At 38.0% G+C, this 18398-nt stretch overlaps 1 protein-coding gene across 2 annotated transcripts in view; it reads right to left on the minus strand.

Annotated features, from left to right (window-relative positions):
* FABP6 (fatty acid binding protein 6) overlaps positions 1 to 18398 on the minus strand; it is a 40035-nt gene that overhangs the window by 16294 nt on the left and 5343 nt on the right. The window contains exon 2 of one of the 2 annotated variants that reach the window (XM_066977225.1): positions 3954 to 4041. The exons of the other annotated variant lie outside the window; for it this stretch is intronic. The gene's annotated coding sequence lies outside the window, so the exon portion shown is untranslated. The remainder of the gene's footprint in view (positions 1 to 3953; positions 4042 to 18398) is intronic. 2 annotated transcript variants of the gene reach the window in all.

The raw sequence follows: 18398 nt of genomic DNA on the forward strand, positions 1-18398 counted from the left end.
AGTTCAGTGACTGGAGAAGGTGTCAGCTTGCCAATATTCTGCTTCCTCAGACAGAAACTGACAAAATTTGGGTGAAGTTTACAAACCACTTGCATGTACCAATAAGGCAGGATTCTACCACCCAAGATTATCCTGATGACTCCCTTGGTGAGCATGACGAAGTGGTTCTAAATCCACCACCTCTGAATTTCTGTGATTTTTTTCCCCAGAGAAGGAAGGCACGGCCTTTCAGAGCAGCCTCTGACAATCAGGTAGAGAAGTCTGAGTCATAAACCATGCTGCCATCTAGTGATAATGCCTTAATTCTGCTCCTCAGCTGAATCAACTATGCTACAGATGGATTTCTGTACAAAAACCTCTGGCTTACAAGGTTAGATGCAGCTTGTGTCCTGAGAGACAGGAGACAAAGAACTACAAGATTTAAACCCTTCTTGCACAATATTGGGATTTTTACACTACTTACAAAACCAAGATTCAGACAAATTATTAAATATATAGATTGAAGATGCTGCACTACCCATGTTAAATCGCAAGTCTTCTGCACACATAGCTCTTTTTTCTTTTTCTGGAAGCACCTGATGAGATTCTGTAATCAAGTCACTATATCTTTGCTCTCGTTTACTCACTGAACACATAAGGGCTTCTGCCAAAGGTCTGCCTTGCAATACAATATTTATCAAAACTCTTGGTTTACCAGAAAATATAGCAATTACATAATGGCTTTATAACAGTGATTTGGTATGGCAAAATCAACACAAACTTTCACTGAAAAAATAATAATATATATATTATTATATATATTACATATATATATATATTTATGACTTCATATATATATATGAAGTCATAAATATATATATAGAGTCATATATATAGTCATATATATATATAATATATATATATATTTATGACTTCATATATATATATGAAGTCATAAAAAAAATACCAAAAAGACCTTTCCCATTTAAAATAAGTTTTTCTGAGAAGGAACATCATCCTCTGAGACAGTATTTGTCTCAAAAGTCCTAATTTTTTTGAAAAGATGATTCACTATAAAGATATACCTCCACTGCTGAACACCGGCTTAAAGTTATTGCTATCTCCAGATACTGTCTTAGAAAAAAAAATAAATTTTGCTAATCAAACATGCATGGACTGTGATACAGAATCTGGGAACCTAAGTGGATTTTAAAGCCAAGGAGAAATTATTTTCCTTGCTGATTTCAAAAACAAAAACCTGCACTTCTAACGCAGCTTTTCTACAAGCAATTTGTACTTTTAGGCCCAGCTTATCCCTTTATTTTTTCCCACACTGCATTACCATTTGTAACCCACGTGTCACTAAGAGCTCTGCGGCCGGAGGCATTTAGACCTTCTGTGCCCTGATTCTTAACAGCTGCATCGCCGCTTCCAGCTTCCTCTCCTAAAAGAAATGCTTATTAGATTACTGGTCCATGTCGGTATTCTGGCACTTGCACAAAGGCTGACCACAGGGCTGGGCAGAAGATCTGCTTTCCTTCCCTCTTCAGGCTACTCAAAGCTCAGAAGTAGTTTGCTCAGAAAAGATGTATGGACTGTGTAGATCCCTGCAGAAAGAAGTCATTCTCGCAGAGCAGCACAGAATCACTACAGCGGCTATTGACCCTGAGTGATGCTCACAAGCATGGGAGCAGCAGGAGAGGTTTTTGTCCAGATCCTGTAATTAGGGAGTGAGGGAAACCAGAAACACAGACTGGTATGGGGAGCTGCAGTCAGAGGTAGGTGAAGCTGACTCACATCCCTTTATTCCTCAGGAAGGATGATCAAGCTAGATTTGATTTATGTGGGGTCATCACAGCACAGAAAGTCAGGAAGAAAAATGGCTTGAATCAGCTTCCTAGCGTCTCGCTGCTGTGTACTGGGTAAGCTTGCAAGCAGGAGCCAGGCAGGCTGAGGACACAAACAGTGCAGGTCCTCCTCTGCTCAGCCTCTGGGAACTGGAAACCCAACTAACTGATAGCATCGAACACTGAAATTCTTTCAGTACTGATTTTCAGTTGTCTGATTGAGAAAGAATCCTTCTCCTACAATAATGGTATTTTTTTTTGGAAGGTTTTTGTCTGGTTGGTGCCTTCTCTTAAGTCCTTGTGACCTACATACAGACACGATACAAATAAAGCCCTCTTTCTCTTTAATTTTTTATGTGACATCACTTGGCTGAGCCAGCCCTGGAGTTGCTAAGGCCTCTGTTCTGTTTTCTCACACAAGGTCAGATATGATTTTTTATAATATTCTGTTTTCTTCACAGTGAAAATGAACATTCAAATCTCTCTCAAAGAAATACAGGGTTTAGACACTAGCTAGCGGTGTCATTGATGGACACACCCTTGCTGCTGTTGCTATCCTGAAGTATTAAAAGAAAAAGCCCAGAGTTAGGCATCCCTCTGCAAAAAAACAGGACTGAGGCAGACAAGAAGTTACTGTGAGCTCCCACGTTGCCACTGAGCACCAGTAACTGATAGGCACCTTCCCTGAGCTGCTGGCCAACATGCAGTACAACCTGCTAACCTAAATCATTTTCACCGAGACACTTTGATGAGGTTTGAATGGCACAAAAAATTACTCTAGGGATACGGAATCCAACCCCCACTATTTAAATCAAGATTGGTAGGATCATTACTACCTGATGACTGTTCATTAAGCCTGGGTGAGATAAATTTGGTAGTCAGTTGAACTCCCAGTGGCAGGAAACTTGCTGCAAACTGATTTCATAGCGCAAAGGTCTATTCCATTTGGAATAACTCAGGCTTTGAACTGATCTCTGTCTGGATTGCTGGCTGGAAACAGAGAGCCATCCTGCTTTTCCAGAACGTGCAATTCACTCCCACAGCTGGCATCATTTTGACAAACAAAAATAACCAAGAACTGAGCTGCCCTGCAGGAGCCTCTGCCTTGTGACTTGTCCCTGCAGGTCAGGGTTGAACCTCAGTCCTGCAGCGAGGGGCACTGTCAGGGCTTGAGCTTTACCTGCTGGCTGGATCTAAACAAAGCAGTGCAGAGCCCACTGCTGTCAGTCTGGCACCTTTCACCAGCCCTACGTTACTCAGCAGTTAGAGAAACAACAGGCATTTCAGCATAGTAGGGGAGAAGCAGCTGGCTAGAGGATGAAGGAATAGAAAGAAGCAATTATACTATTACGAGTATCAAACAAGCCCACATCACTCTTACTTGTGCTTGGGGGTGCAAGGCCAGCTCATAACCACCTCTGCTGCTGATTGTTTTTTTGACAGAAATTGCTCCCTAAACAGTCATGTTCAGTGATTATTTGTCTCCTTCCTTCTTCCTCTGATTACAGCCAGACTGGGATATCCCTGATCCGCATAGAAATGAATATTTTAAAAGTCAGTGCTGTCCTCAAAGGGGCTTGTGCACCATTAGGTCTCCAGATTTACTGCACTAGCAAAGAACGCTGCAGCAATGAAGCAGCAGCAATAGGCTATAACGAGGAGAAAAGATCTAAAAGAAAAGGATTTTGTCTTCACATGTTCATAACTAAAAATTAAAATGATCATTGAGGTCCTATTTTTAATAAGAAATTTTCACCAAATTTTGTAACCGCACTGACAGAGCCAGCTCTATATTATATAGTAACGCTTCTTGACTCAGCACCTGCGCTGTATTTTGCCTGTGATCATGAACAGTGAACCACTACCATCAAAAAACAAAGTATATTGAAACATGATGTTTGGTGGGTTACTTTCCTATATTAAGGCCTCATGTTTTCTAAGTCTGCATGGGAAATTTTCCCACAGCCAACAGCAGCTTGTGCAAAATAGTAACCGCGCTGTGATGTATGACAGTAGCACAGATTTTCCCAGAACCACTGAGAAAGCAGAGTTATTAATTGCAATATGTGTACCCAGGCTGATACAACTGGCAACAATGGTAATGAGCGTACCAAATTGTGTTCTTACCGTGTAAGATATGTCAGGGTCTCATCACCTGCTTTCAGAGTTTTGAAGTCCCCTGCCTATTTCCATATTGTTAATTATCTCAGTCTTCCTGCAAAAGAAAGTCCAAGTCACAGATCAAATCTATTCCCTTCTGGGTGTTTCACTTTACATTAATCCAAAAGCAATCACACAACATAAACATCTGTCCATTTCTCCTCCCTGTTCATGGCTCTCATACCTCTCTTTTAGCTATCCACCAGCTCTGCTAAAAGACAAGCCCTGAAATCCAGTTACATTCAACTTTGACTCATTGGGTGGACCTTCTCTCCCACTGCACCGTCTGCAGCTTTGTGGTTGTTTTATGCCTATGACTGCTTCTACGTGCTTAACAACTCTCTGAATTGACTCATATTTTCCATCATTTTAGGAACAATTCAAGAGCTTATTTTGGCTTGACCAGATCTGACTCACCCTGGGTGACCTCAGAAATGAGAATCAAATTCAGATTAGTGTAGAAAAACTAAAACTATAGTCAAATTGCAACTACAGTAAAGATGTAATTGCATCTTTACTAATGTGACAAAGAATTCCTGGCCTCCAGTCTGAACATATAACCAGTGTTTACCTGGTCTACCACTGGTCCAAGCCTGCATCAATTAGCCACTTTGGTTTTATTCCAAGGGAAAAACATAACGAGTATCATAAAGCTCTTTTATACTCAATTATGCCATGGAGAAAGAAAAAACTTACAATTGCATAAACATCACTATACCACATAGATATGAAATTTAAGAAATTCATTCATGCATACATACTTTGGAGTTTGAATCCATGATGAAAACACAGAGAAATAGCATCAAATTTCCCCAATTACAAGGTATTAAAATAGCCATCAGCATTTTGAACTATAAAATACTACTTTTTACTGTGTACTTGTTCAGTTATTTGTCTGTCAAGCTCCAGTCAAAATCTATGGGAGTTTTGCCTGGCCAGAGACCTCAAGGAACTTAATACTCAAAAACAAGTAAACAAACAAATGCTTGTTATAAAACGGTTAATTAAAAGTACAAAAATGCTACAATATTAAAATCTAACATCCTTATGATTATGCATTTAGTGAGACTTGCACAATCTCTAGGCTTAAATAGGAAAAATAAGTCTTTTTTTCTCCCTGACTAGTTCCATTCCATCCGACATTTTGTTAATTGTTTTGGGACACAGACATATGCTTACACTGTGTTTATGATTCACTATACCCTTTTTGCTGCAGAAATGTATCACTTGACAGGACTCATCATGAAAGCGAAGCTACATTTCAGAACATTTTTGTCATTCCAATGGATGCCAAAGCAGAACAAACAGATCACCCAGACATACACCAGACTGAAGAACAAGGGGGACTGGTGACAGAACATTCAGTAAACATAACATTGAACCGACACAGTATTCAGTGACAGGGGGGTGGTGAAAGTAATACCAAAATTGCAGTAGTGCTCCAAACATTAATTATCTAGACTGCAGATCTAAAAAGCACAAAGAATGAACCTCGTATGCAATGCAGATTGCTTGGAAGCAGAGTTACAGTTTTAAATTGTTCTCAATCTTTTCCCCATAATAAATAGAATGACATGGTACATTTTATTTTTTTATATTTATTAACAGTTTCCCTCTCTTTTTGTTTAGGTTGAACATAAATAAAGGAACCCTATAATCTTGCAAAAAAGCAGGCACATGCCCTTCCTTTTCAGAACGAAGCATCACTCTTGCTGTTTAATTTTTACATTTTTGAAATTAGTATAAACTATTCTGGGAAAAATGCATTTTTAAACCAGTTCTGGTTTTGCAGCCTACCTATGCCTATTAGAAGCATGGCATAAAACAAAAACACTTCTAACCAACTGTTCCAGTGAACAGAAATAAATTTAGGCTGGCAAAGGTATTGTTTCCTAGAAGAATATGTGTTACTGGGTATGGTGGTTTTAACCATAGTGGGAAGGAATTCCATCTGTTAAAATAAACTGAGATATACAGCTACATCAGCATATCCTAGGTACCGCACACTTGGCCCCTATTTTGTGATAAGCTTCCACATGGGGAATTAGATTAGCATAACTAGAGAGAAATGCAGCATAGCTATACCAACACACAAAGAGAGTGAAACAATTGTTGAAGACTTGGATTTTTCTTTCTATTATTGGTTGGGTACATGTGAAGGGAGTTTTTCAGTTGGACAACTTTGGAAACAAGAGAATTTGTATTATAAAAGATGCTAATATTGCATTGTCCTCTATAGGTAATTCAAGATCAGACAATACTGCTATTGCCCCAGTGAAATAACGTTTAAACATTCTGCACTATTTTCATACATTCTACTACCATTTAAGAATCTGCAGTACCTACCGAGCACCACTATTCGAGGTTCCTTCCCTAAGGCAGACATAGTACTTCACAACTTATTTTCTAGTATTTAAATAAAGCAGTAAAAAAAAAAATAGTGGTGAAATTGAGAATATGCCTAGAAAAATACAATGGTATGTGCTTCAATTACAGCATTGAAACTCCTGGCATACAGATACATTGTAAAAAATACTATACAGTCTCAGTAAACTCTACACTGAGAGTTGCTTTGATCAGCCAGAAAGGACAGGACATTAATTAGTACACAATAAAAATTCAAGTGTTTCTGATAATCTCTGCAATAGAAAAAATGGGGCTTCTGCAGCTTTAGAAGTCACTTGGCCAATGGAAGAATGGCAAAAATCTGAACTACCTCATTCCAGCTTTCTGACAGAGACACACTTACAAAGTCCTGACTTCACCCTTACCGCCAGGCTCCACGGGCCCTGCACAGCTCTGGAGAACAGCCTGACATGAGTGAAAGCACCCCATGAGACAGTGCAATCTTCCTGCTCATGTCCTGGTAATGACCACCTCTAAAATGCAACAGTTCAAATTTCATTGAAGTGTTCTGAAACTCTGTTCAATGTCCTAAAATAGCCTGTCAAAACTCTTCACGATTCCTGCTAACAAAACAACCCTCTCTGAATACAAACTAGAATCCAGTTTTGCACATTATACTTTGGCAAAACTTCCACTGACTTCAGCTGTCAAAGAGAACACAGACAATAATCATAACAACAAACGCTGGAGCTGAAATACGAGATCCAGCCACTCATATCTTATGAACTTCAGTTAAAAGGAACACACACCATGATTTTTAAATTGTCAAGATCAGTTTCAGCTACGTTAATCGTGTGCCTTTAGAGTTGGCAACAGATAGATATGCAGAAGCCATGGCTAACCACATGCTGAATGACACCGACAGAGGTGATGTTATGCCTTGGTGTTTGTAATTTCATGGACTAGTCTGTGACAGGAGCAAGGAAAGGCCTTCTTGGAGTGATGCAGTCAAAGTGAAAACTAACTCCACATTCCCCAAACCTTTGAGCAGACAGCATTTATTATCTCGCAAATTTTTCCACTGAATCACAGAATCGTCTAGGTTGGAAGAGACCTCCAAGATCATCTAGTCCAACCTCAGTCTTCCCTGACCAGGAATCACCATGTGTCCTCATCAGTGAAAGATCAAGCCTATTACATTAATAATCTCTGACATGATTTTGTGGACCGGCTGCCAAGCACTTACCCTGGCCTAGCAAACCACTGTGGCTTACTGACCATGGTATCAGAATCAAAACCTACTTTATTTTGGGAACAATTGTATGTTTTTTTCTATAGCTGAAGGCTTGAGTTAAAGGGACGCTCTGAATGAAAGCAACACAACAATTTCCCAACCATTGCCACCTAAGCACACCTTTAAAAGGTAACAGAGCATCCCTTGGCTTGAGGGATTCACTCTCTTGATTTGCAAAACATTTCCAAATAGCTTTTTTTCAGAGTTACATGTTATCAACAGATGATCCAGTAAAAGCAATTAAGGTGACCTGACTTCATCAAAGGAAGTGGATTGCCATGGGCCATCCTGATGAACTGTCAGGAAGGCAGGCTGAGCTTGAATTCTCCATAAATTGATCCCACCTGAAATTAGATTAGGTATCGGGTAAGAAAACATGCAAATCAAATGTGTAATACTGGTGGGGGACTTTTCCTTGAAATACACTTAGCACAAAAGGTTCTACGACTTCACATCCACAATAGACCACAACACGATTTGTTGATGAGAACAAATATCTGTAAGAGAACACAATGTGGTATACTGCAAAAAGCAAAATGGTTTAAGATCTAGAAAAGAATTAACATTTTCAGAAGTTCAGATGGCAAGAAATATAGGACACCACTTCTGTGTGGTTACTTCATTGCGCTAATGACTGAACTCTGCAGACTTGTGGCCAGACTGCATCTTAAGTGCTCTTATTTCAGGGGACACTGAAAGTCACTGCACACCAACCATATTGTGCTGCCAATGTGCAGGGACTGTTTGTGATTTGAAAGCAGGACAGCATTTTCTCCTTTGCATATTTAATGATCACAGGGTTTTAGCAAAGCAAGGTCTCTACAAATTTAGTAAGGGTCCTAAACCTCATTAGGGGGCACAAATACAAAATTGCTGATGGAATTACTGCACGTGACAACAAAGCATTACAGCATAGCTCTCCTTTTTATTAAGGGAAGGAAGGTATTTCCTACCTGAAACTAGGAAACACACAATTCCTCAATTCAAATGAAAAACTGCTCAGCACATGGCAGAGAAATGAAGAGATTTTGCAAGATTAACGTCATTGTTAAAGATGAGGTGGGATGACAGCACTTAGCTTCAGCTGCTGACACTATATGCGTCCCCTTAGGCAACCGACAAGACAACAACCTCCTCAACTAGTCCTAATTTTGTGGGAGGAAATGAAAGGGGGAGAAGGACCTTAATTTGAAAAGCTAAGGATTTGTATGATCATCCAAAGAAAGTGAGGACATAAGGACACAATGATCCTCTCTTCCTGCTACAATCTCCCTCTCTAAAAACCTTGATCAAGATCAATCTCTGTAGATTATTTCCTTATATATTCTCCCCTCAATATCTGTGCTATTTCACAGTCCATAATAAACTTGAAGTTTCTATTAAACAATAGGGTCCATTCATTTATTTATTTTTTAATCAAGAATACAAAAATACACAGAGTAGCCAGAGACACGCACAGTCTGAGGTATGTCTTCAGCATCAGAAGAGCTGAAAACACTTGTCTATGACAACAGCATTTCTTGGCTTGGTAAACCATGCACGTCACATGAGGCCTGAGGAAGTAAGAGGGTAGATAAAAGGAAATTCTGTGGAAGGACAGAAAGAAAAGATAGACAGACAAAGGCAGAATGAGAACCAATCCTCTAGTAAATCATCACCAAAAAAAATCCAGGAAAAAAAAATCTGGCATAAAAAATTGTTAACTGCAAGTTTTTATTCTGATTTTGGTCAAAGAACCGAGCATCTGATAAAGGGATGGAATGTGTGCATCAGCCACAGACATTAGCACACACAAATGGGCCATGACCCCTCCAACTGTTGTCAGTGCTTTGTGTGCTTGCACGCCTGCAGACACCATGAGGGACAAATTCATCCTTGGTGTAATCGGATTAAAAAGTCAGTGAAATTACATCAGAAATGAATATTACCCTGAATATCTTTGTATTGATGTGATTATATGGTATGGGAAGACTCCAGCTCAGCGTGGTGTTTCTGTCACATGAGAACTGCAGACCTCAATACCAGCTGCCTTTTTTTTTTTTCTTTCCCTCTTTTAAAAAAAACAGAGCGCTTAACCGGATGACATTGCTAAGCAGTATTCTACAGCTTTCATTACTGGTTTGGCCTTTCTAGGTGAAGAGGAAAAGCCTGAAAATCTTGGATACATTGTCATTTATGCCACAATCTTCTGCCCTTTCAACAGTTTCCAAACCTTTATCACAAGAGGAAGCAAGAATCAAGTTAGCATGGAATCCTAGGCTCCACAGTGTCTCCATTTTACAACTTTCAAAACATTAAAAATAATTTGTAAATAAAGATACAATTACAAAAGGTACCAGTTATGAATGGCATGCAGTCAATAAGACAAGACTGTCAGACAAAAGTTATTCATTCTTACTTGGGTAAAGTGTGACTTCAAGAGGGACAAGTATACGTGCACTTTTGAAAAGTATCTGGAAAAATCACAATACTTTTTTTTTTTGATGTTACTGTGGTGCTTAGCTCTCTGACTTGTAGCCAATTCATATGCAATTGTTGCATATAAAGCAACATCTAGCCAGAAAACACATTTACCTTCACTGTCAGTTTTATTGAAATGCATCCAATTGGTCATCTAAACCAATTAGGAAGAAATCTGATTGTGTCAATAACTCTTAAGGACAGAAATTAATTTGGAATTCAGGGAATAACTAGAGACATCTGAAAGACTAATCATCTTGTTACTGTGTCTTCATCAAGGGTAATAGCAGTTACACACCACTTTTCATCCTCAAGTTGTTTTTAAACATTCATTGTAATTAAACCACATCATATCTCTGTGAATGAAAAGTTATTGTCTGTATTTCACAGTTAGCAACCCTGAAGCTACAAATAACTGATAAAAAGGACACAGCGTCAGATACATGTTGGCAGCTCAGCTCTGCTTCAGCTAGGGAAGTAGAATGGTTCCAAATGATTACTACTCAATGCTATTTCCTTTACTGTCCTGTCTCCTTACACTGTGCCAGCATAAAATCCTAAATGATAATAGACTATGTAGGATTCATATTACTATACATAATTGAGGTCCGTTGCCATCCCTGTTATTGCTATTTGACATGAAGTTTATCTCCAGGGACCAGAGTTAAGGAAAAGCCACACCTCAACAGCTGAAGGTACTGTTAATCTTGGAATCAACAGAGCCTGTAGATATAGAGCACGACCTCAGAAACACTACTGCATTTCCATAACCAAAGAACAAGGAATTGCTTTGATATATTTTTATTGAATGCAAAACAGACTTTTGTAATTTCATGTCCCATACAGAAGAACTGTGTAGGAAGTACTAAATTAATTGCCATGCTAACTCACCTATCGCTAAGGTTAGGCCCCCTATTTATCACTAGAGCTAGGATAACATTGCCAAACAATGACAAATGAGTTAAGTTTGTGCACACCATGTCAATAATGCATTACATGTCTGGATGTCAGTAGCAGATGCATTTCAACCCACAAGGTATGTCAAACCAACTAATTCTTGAACAGAGCAGCCATTAATTTGAAATAGGTATTTTCACACAGAAGGACAGATCAGGAGAGGAACAACATTTCAGGTCGGATCTGGGCTTACTATTCAAGGATAAAAATGCAACACTTATGTGTGATACAAATAGTCTTTCAGGTACTGCAGGAAAAGCTGCATAATCTCTCAGTTCATATAGTTACTTGTTACATATAGGTAGAAGAGCTAATACGGCTCATGGAATTCATACACATGGACTTAGGAAATGCTGCAGAGAAAGACCAGACAAGACTCAGGAACAACTTTACAGGTAAAATGAAGACCAGTGCTTAAGTTTCTTCTCATTCAAAGAGTGGTAGTATTAACAAGCTTGCGTGTTCCTGGAAACAAGGGGAAAAGAGAACGGGTCTTAAAAAAAAAAAGGAAGTACTTAGAAGCCCCAACAGTCTTTTTTACTTCAAGGCCTGAGGCAAGACTGGCACTTTTTTTTTTTTTTTTTTGTCTTTTTGACTTTTGAAGCACTACCCAGAAGTTGTTCCAGACAAAGATGCTGCAGCAACCAGATTCCTTTATCAATTCAGCAGAATAATTCCAGAACAACAAACAGGCTTGAGGACATAATACTGTTGAGAATAACTTTACAGTATGAAAATCCAGTTATCTATTTAGACCGAACTCTGCTGTGGTAAGTCAACTCATAGCAACAGATATCTGATTCTAAAGAGCACAGACATATCTATAATGTTATCTTTTGTGCATATAACATCTGACAAAATATTCTAAGTTCTGTACAGCAAATCATCTGTAGGCCCACAAAATGACTTTCCTTACAGCACTAGTATGTTCCACCCCTGCCAGAAGATTTTTTTACCTGTGGGGCTGTCCACATGTTGAGGTGGGTGCAGCTGCATGTTTGTTCTACTTTCCCGAACTGGACAAAGGTGAGACATAAAACCATTGTTAATCCACAGCCTTTTAAACACGTAAGTATACAATTGCCTTAGCAGGAAGAGACCTGTTCCCCTGCAAGGCCCTTAATTCACATAGCTTCATAGGTTAAGCTAACCTGACACCATCTGAACACGTCCACATACACATGCTGTCAAGTTAGCTCCTGACTGGCCTCGTGTCATAAAGAAGAGGCATCTTTCAGATGCAGACAGTTATCTGAAAGGAAACGGATGGCAATCTAAATTCAATTTATGTAACAACATAATGCTCATGATTTTGGTGGCTGATAAACTGTTCTAGGTTGAATTCTACGAATGAGTTCTATTATCCAAAGGTGTAATTCACCCATTCTTCCAGCCAGGTCTATTTCTCCTTCAAAACGTTTTAAAACCACTCATACAACGTCACTGAGCAGTGTACAGTTTACAGTCAAATGTCTCATCTAATTTAGAAAGCTCTGTTTCTAGATCCATCGTAAGACATATTTCCACACTGATGTTACTGCAGCTGCCCACTAATCCTGCAGTTACATCATTTTGCTTTGGTCTTAGCTCTTCGCTGTAGGCCAGCGGGCAGGTCTCTGTGACAGACTATATAACAAGTACTCATTTAAGAGAATCATCCTTCTCTTCCTTCTTTTTTTCTCTTTCAAAGAACATAGGCTATGTAAGTCAGTTCTGCAAAACAATTTAAGAACCAGAGATCATAACAAGCATTTTAAATGCCAGCTCAACACAATATTTAAAAGAGGAAAGATAATTACTAACAGCACTAAAAATTAAAAAGATTTGTTTAAAAGGAAGTGTGAATAAATAGCTTGGGAATTACACAAAAGAACTAGATATACTTGAGACACCTTCATCAAATTGTTTTCATTTAGAAAAAGATGATCTTGTTCAATAGATATATATTAAAAGGTAAATATTCATATATTTTACTCTAACAACATAATACTATATAGATAGCAATGCAGGTGTTCATAATAACTTTGGGGGAAGAAGGTGTAGGAATAGCAGAGAAGCATCTGAAGAGTACTTTCACTTAGAGCAATTTGGTCCACTCCAAACAAAAACATTTTAAAGTGGTTATGATCAAACACAACTTGCAGCAGTTTAACAGATTGCAGCTAGTTGGCTGAGACGCAGTATGAGACAGTGGATCTCATTTTCTCTCTTTTTTGTTGTGAAATGAATAACACTAGTTTACAGAGTAGTAAAATATACCCCTGGTGAGGACCTGTAGAAGAGCTTTCTCTTCTAGAAGAGAAATAATGTTTAAAACTAGTGAGGTCTACAGGGTAGTTGGAGTGGATTCATACAGGCTGTTAGAGCAACTTGGATTACACGGGGCCATGTGTTAAATTTGCATCCCTTAGTTACACACCCGTATCATTTACAAGTTTGTTTACAAGTCCCAGTTGAGTTAGGCAGTATATGGGCTTAGTAAAAGAAAGACATGAACACCAAAATGTGCAAGTCAAATACTCAATCTACCTTTAAAATGGCTTATCAAGCTTTTTACCCCCTCAGTCCAGTCAGACAAAATTGGATGTAACACTAAGTGCTGACATTTTCTAAGAAAAACAGAGGGATGGCAATATCCTTCTGAAAACATTCTTTCCACTTCCATGAGTAACCCGCCTTCCAGCACATATGCAAAACAAAGTAATTGACTGCCTATTTTTGTAGAAACAAAACAAAACAAACATAATCCAATTTGTAAGTAGTAGTTGTGGCCACCCTATTCAGATATGAAAGTTTTTGTCCCTATCTTTGCCTCTTTATCACATCACTAAACATAAACTTGAATATAGGTGCACTCTATTTCAGATTTCAGGAAAGTACATCTCATATATATATATATATATATACACACACACACACACACACATGTACGTATGTATGTATTTTACCTGCAGCAACAAGGAATTCTTCAGCAAGAATGAAAAGAATTATTTAACATCTAAGCAACACTCTGCAAATAACTAATATTAAGCCAAAATACTAAAAGAATCCTAAACAACAGATTTCATGTCAGGTATTTTAAAATACGAGTAACACAGTAATGTGCAGAATCCTCTGTTAGGTAATACGATTAAGTACTTGTAATTGAGAGTCTAATGTTTCAGCCAAATACCAACCATTATTTGATTATTGCATTTTCAGTTACCCTGACATAAAATAAAATTTCTTTTGCCAAAAAAGAGGTGGCCATCAGTAAATAGCGAACATATTTTTTTCAGAAATGCTATGCAAATTCTTGCAGCTCCCTTTTTCTGGTACAAAGAATGAAAGTTGCTGTGCTCAACCTGTAAGAAAATCTAGTTGGATGTGATCTGATAGACACAATGAAACCCGCGAGCTGTTACAAAACTGCTAATGGGCTCAAAGGAATTTGAAAGATTTGGTATACTTGCAGATTTACAGCAAATATTTGTACAATATTTTCTCTTGCTGTTATCTTTATATGGATAACACATGGATAAGGGATATATAAATATCCCTTCATCTTTCATAGTTCTAAGATTCTTTAACTCATGCGAAATATGTGGCCAGAAAATCTTCAATAAATACTTATTGCTTTGATTATTTGCATCAAACATTCCAAGGAGCTTTCTCACAAATTGCATTCTTAAATAATTAAGGGAGATTGAAGGAAAAAACAAAACAGAACAAAAATTAATGGAGTAAGATGATGTATGCATAGAGGAAATAATTGTATTTACACCCTAATTAGAAAAAAGAACAAGTCAAGAAAAGAGAGAATTTGCATGGGTAAGAACAGAAGAGTCAGGCAATGCCAAAAGTGAGATTGCACACATCTTTTGTCCCCTGATACATATTTGTTTAGATAGCCTTTAAATAACTGGTTGCACTTCTCAGTATTGTATCATTCATTTTTCAAACCTTTAGTCGCACAGATTGGTCTATTTCTGAGAAAACATCCTGAAACTAACTTGCATATATAATATCACAAGATCTATTGCATTGAATGAAATATAATTTGTGATCATTTAATCGTGATGCGATTTTGTTTTGCTGACTGGAATGGTTGAGGCTTAGAGCCAGAGTGCTTGGCTTTTGATAAATTAACCTTTCATTTCCATTTAATCACTTTACACTTTTCAAACGAAACTTGAAGTTTTCTCTTCCATAGGTGCCTCAAAGAACTAGAGCTTAGAATGTAAATACTTACACAGCCTTAGTTACAAGCAGCTCCTGTCATAGTAAAAAATATCTTAATAGCCATGCACAATGCACAGAATTTATTAAATTAGACATTCTTGACTAGAACCTCAGAGCCAAGGAAGGAGGAAACAGATCTAAGAATCTGTTCTATATTGATTTTGATGCAGCATCAGATCTGGCAGAACACTGCTACTTATACAAATAAATCTCTGGGTGATTCAAAAAACATCATAATCATGGCTTGATGCAGTACCTATGATGAAAGAGGACACGATGGCAGGGAGATAAAGCCACAGGGAAGCTTCTAAACCTCCCTCCCAGATGGGCTAGAACCTAACCCTTGCAAGGGTACCTTGCAAACAATTGCTTCAGTTAAAATCTCACTATGAGAAATAAAAGCTGCATGGCAAGGCCTCACTTTGGAGAGCCTTATTCCATCAGAACAGAGCATCCATAAAAAGAATTGTTCTGTAATACTTTCCATGAGCAAACTCTTCTGCTGCATGAGCCATTACTCAGTGGTAGGATGCTGATGTAGCACTGATTCAGGGAAAGACTGAGTCATTTAGTAAATCATTTGAGTGTTCTGTAGGGATCTGCTACTCAAATCCAGGTAAGGCCCAGACCTGTTTGCCATGTCAGGGCCGTATTTCAGTGAGTAACTGACACACACTGTGGCATAAACCTCACTGAAAAAGAAAAAAAAAAAATAAATAAGGAATGATTAGTTTTCACTCAAAGTTTTCTCTCCAATTTAAAAATCGAAGGGGTAAAACTCCAGAGAATACAGAGTAGTTATCTATCAACTAATTACTGGTAGAATGTCAAGGGAGATGGTATCATCAGGCATCAAGAAAGAAGAAAGGAGCTAGAATCTAACAACCAAAGGGAAGATCCTGAAAAGATCACCATGGTAAATCCTTAAATAAACACAGGAGCCAAACCTAAACAAGCATTCTGCTAAAATAAGCTTCCTGCAAACCTATGGACTCTTAAAGCCACAACTGTTTTAGAGTTATAGAGTTAATTATAACTACAGTTAAAGGACACTGAAGAACTACAGGAGAATTTCACAATTAAGTGTCTACACAATGTTCTTGGCAAGACACAGTAGCTCTTTCATTCCCCATCAAACCTAGGAAGTTTGATTAGAAATATTTCAGAGTTTGAAAACATTCCTTTGATTTTCCCATAAATTTATCATCTTGGAACTGAGATGTAAGTTCTCACTTGTAAAAACCTATAAATGTGAATGGACATGTGATCAGGGTACAAAAGCAGCAGCTAGACATGGTAAAAAGGAGCATATACAGGTATTCACGCTAAGAACATTTAAAATAATTATGTGTACATTACAGTTGAGTCACAAACTTAGAACAGAAGACCATATCCAAGGCAGAATATATAAAGGTTTGCATTCCCACAGGAGAGAAGAGCACTGTTTTAGAATACTTGAAGCAAAATGTTTCCCTTTGTATTAGATTTTTTTTCAGTACCACCTTTTATTTATGCTAAAACATTGAAATTCATGCTAAAAGATCATCTAAAACTTGAGTAATAATTTATTCTATTGTGTTCATCACACAAGGAAGACTTTAAGCAAGAAAAAAAGAATTTAACATCTAAAAGAAACAAGTTCTTGATTTCCCTAAATCTTAAATTCAGTAACAGTCCCCAAGCATGTTGCTCTTGGCACTAACGCAGTCACCCAGAGAATATACCGGTTACAATTTGCAAAACATGGAGAACACAAAACACGCAGCATTGTTTTAGAACAGGAAAACTAAGCTTTCCTAAAATCACTGGTGAAAATTAAAAAAAAACAACTGTCGAGGAAGAACAATTCTGTAATACTTAAATCTGTTTAAAGAACTTAGATTTAAAAAAAAAAGTTTATTTCTGAATAAAGAATTGGAAATTGCATTAAGTACTGATTTAGTTACAAAATCAATAAGAGAGCTGAAAAATAAAGCTGAAAGCTTTATGCTTTCAAGAATACTTGGCCTTAGTGCTCAAACTGAGACCAAACGCAGCTAGATGCCTCACCCCATTGGTCACTAATTGCCCTACCAGACACTCGTTAATGTTTGCAGACCCTTCCTCATCTATTCCAAATACAGCAGTGCTCACGATAATCACAATTTTAATGTTTAAATTGAGAAATGAGCGTACCTAGATAGTCAGAAGGACAGATGTTCATCTGAGGAAATCATTTCAAAGCTAGCTTAGAGTACCTTTTTGAATCACTCTCCTGAGAGTGTTTCTCCACTACCTACACAGAGCTCCTAAAATGGCCATTTAATTTAGGCACCTAAAACTAGGTCATGTAAATACCTCCCATTTTGGCTAAGCTGCTCTTGAAAAATGAACTTTTAGTCATTTAGGTCCATGTTTACCAATTAGCATATTCCAGACCAAAGCTACCCCGTGTATCAGAGCAGCAGAACAGAAGTACTTTCCTGCCTGACCGGCTCGATGAACACGTAGTCGGATGGGCTGCCAGGGCACCATGAGGTTTGCACCTCCAGCAAGAAGGAACTGGAGTATTTCATACCGACCTCAGGCACAAGGCAGTTCATGTGCTGGCAGAGTGACATCCTAGCCCAACAGCTTCTTCTAGGTACACTGATCCATCTCATGGCCACAGTACCGCAAAGGCTCACATCCTGAGAAGACTTATGAAACTCTGTGAACTCTGCTCTTCAATTTTTTGATTACACCTTAGACAATTTTGCTTTCCTGACTCTCCAAGTCTCAGTGAAATTGATCACTCTAGCAGGTCTCTGAAAAATTGAATCATAAATGAATTCATTCATTCCACACCACAACTTTTAATACTGATAATAAGCACCTGTGGAAAAGGACTAGCGTATATGTGTGAGAAGAGAACTGGCACTTGATCTGTTAAGAATAAGTTATAATCAATAAGTTAATCATTGAATAATACTGATCAGGGTTTGAGACAGTACATACCCTGCTTTTAGCACATGTTAAGTGTAGGTTTTTTCTTTAGCTTACACTACTGAAAGTTTTTTTTTTGTTAAAAGACAGTTATAATGTATGTACCCTTAGAAACTAGACATAAGGCTTTTGATCCTGAAATATGAAACATTAGTATTAGCGACTTTACA

Source organism: Anser cygnoides, chromosome 14 (genome assembly GCF_040182565.1).
Source record: "Anser cygnoides isolate HZ-2024a breed goose chromosome 14, Taihu_goose_T2T_genome, whole genome shotgun sequence".
NCBI lineage: Eukaryota > Metazoa > Chordata > Aves > Anseriformes > Anatidae > Anser > Anser cygnoides.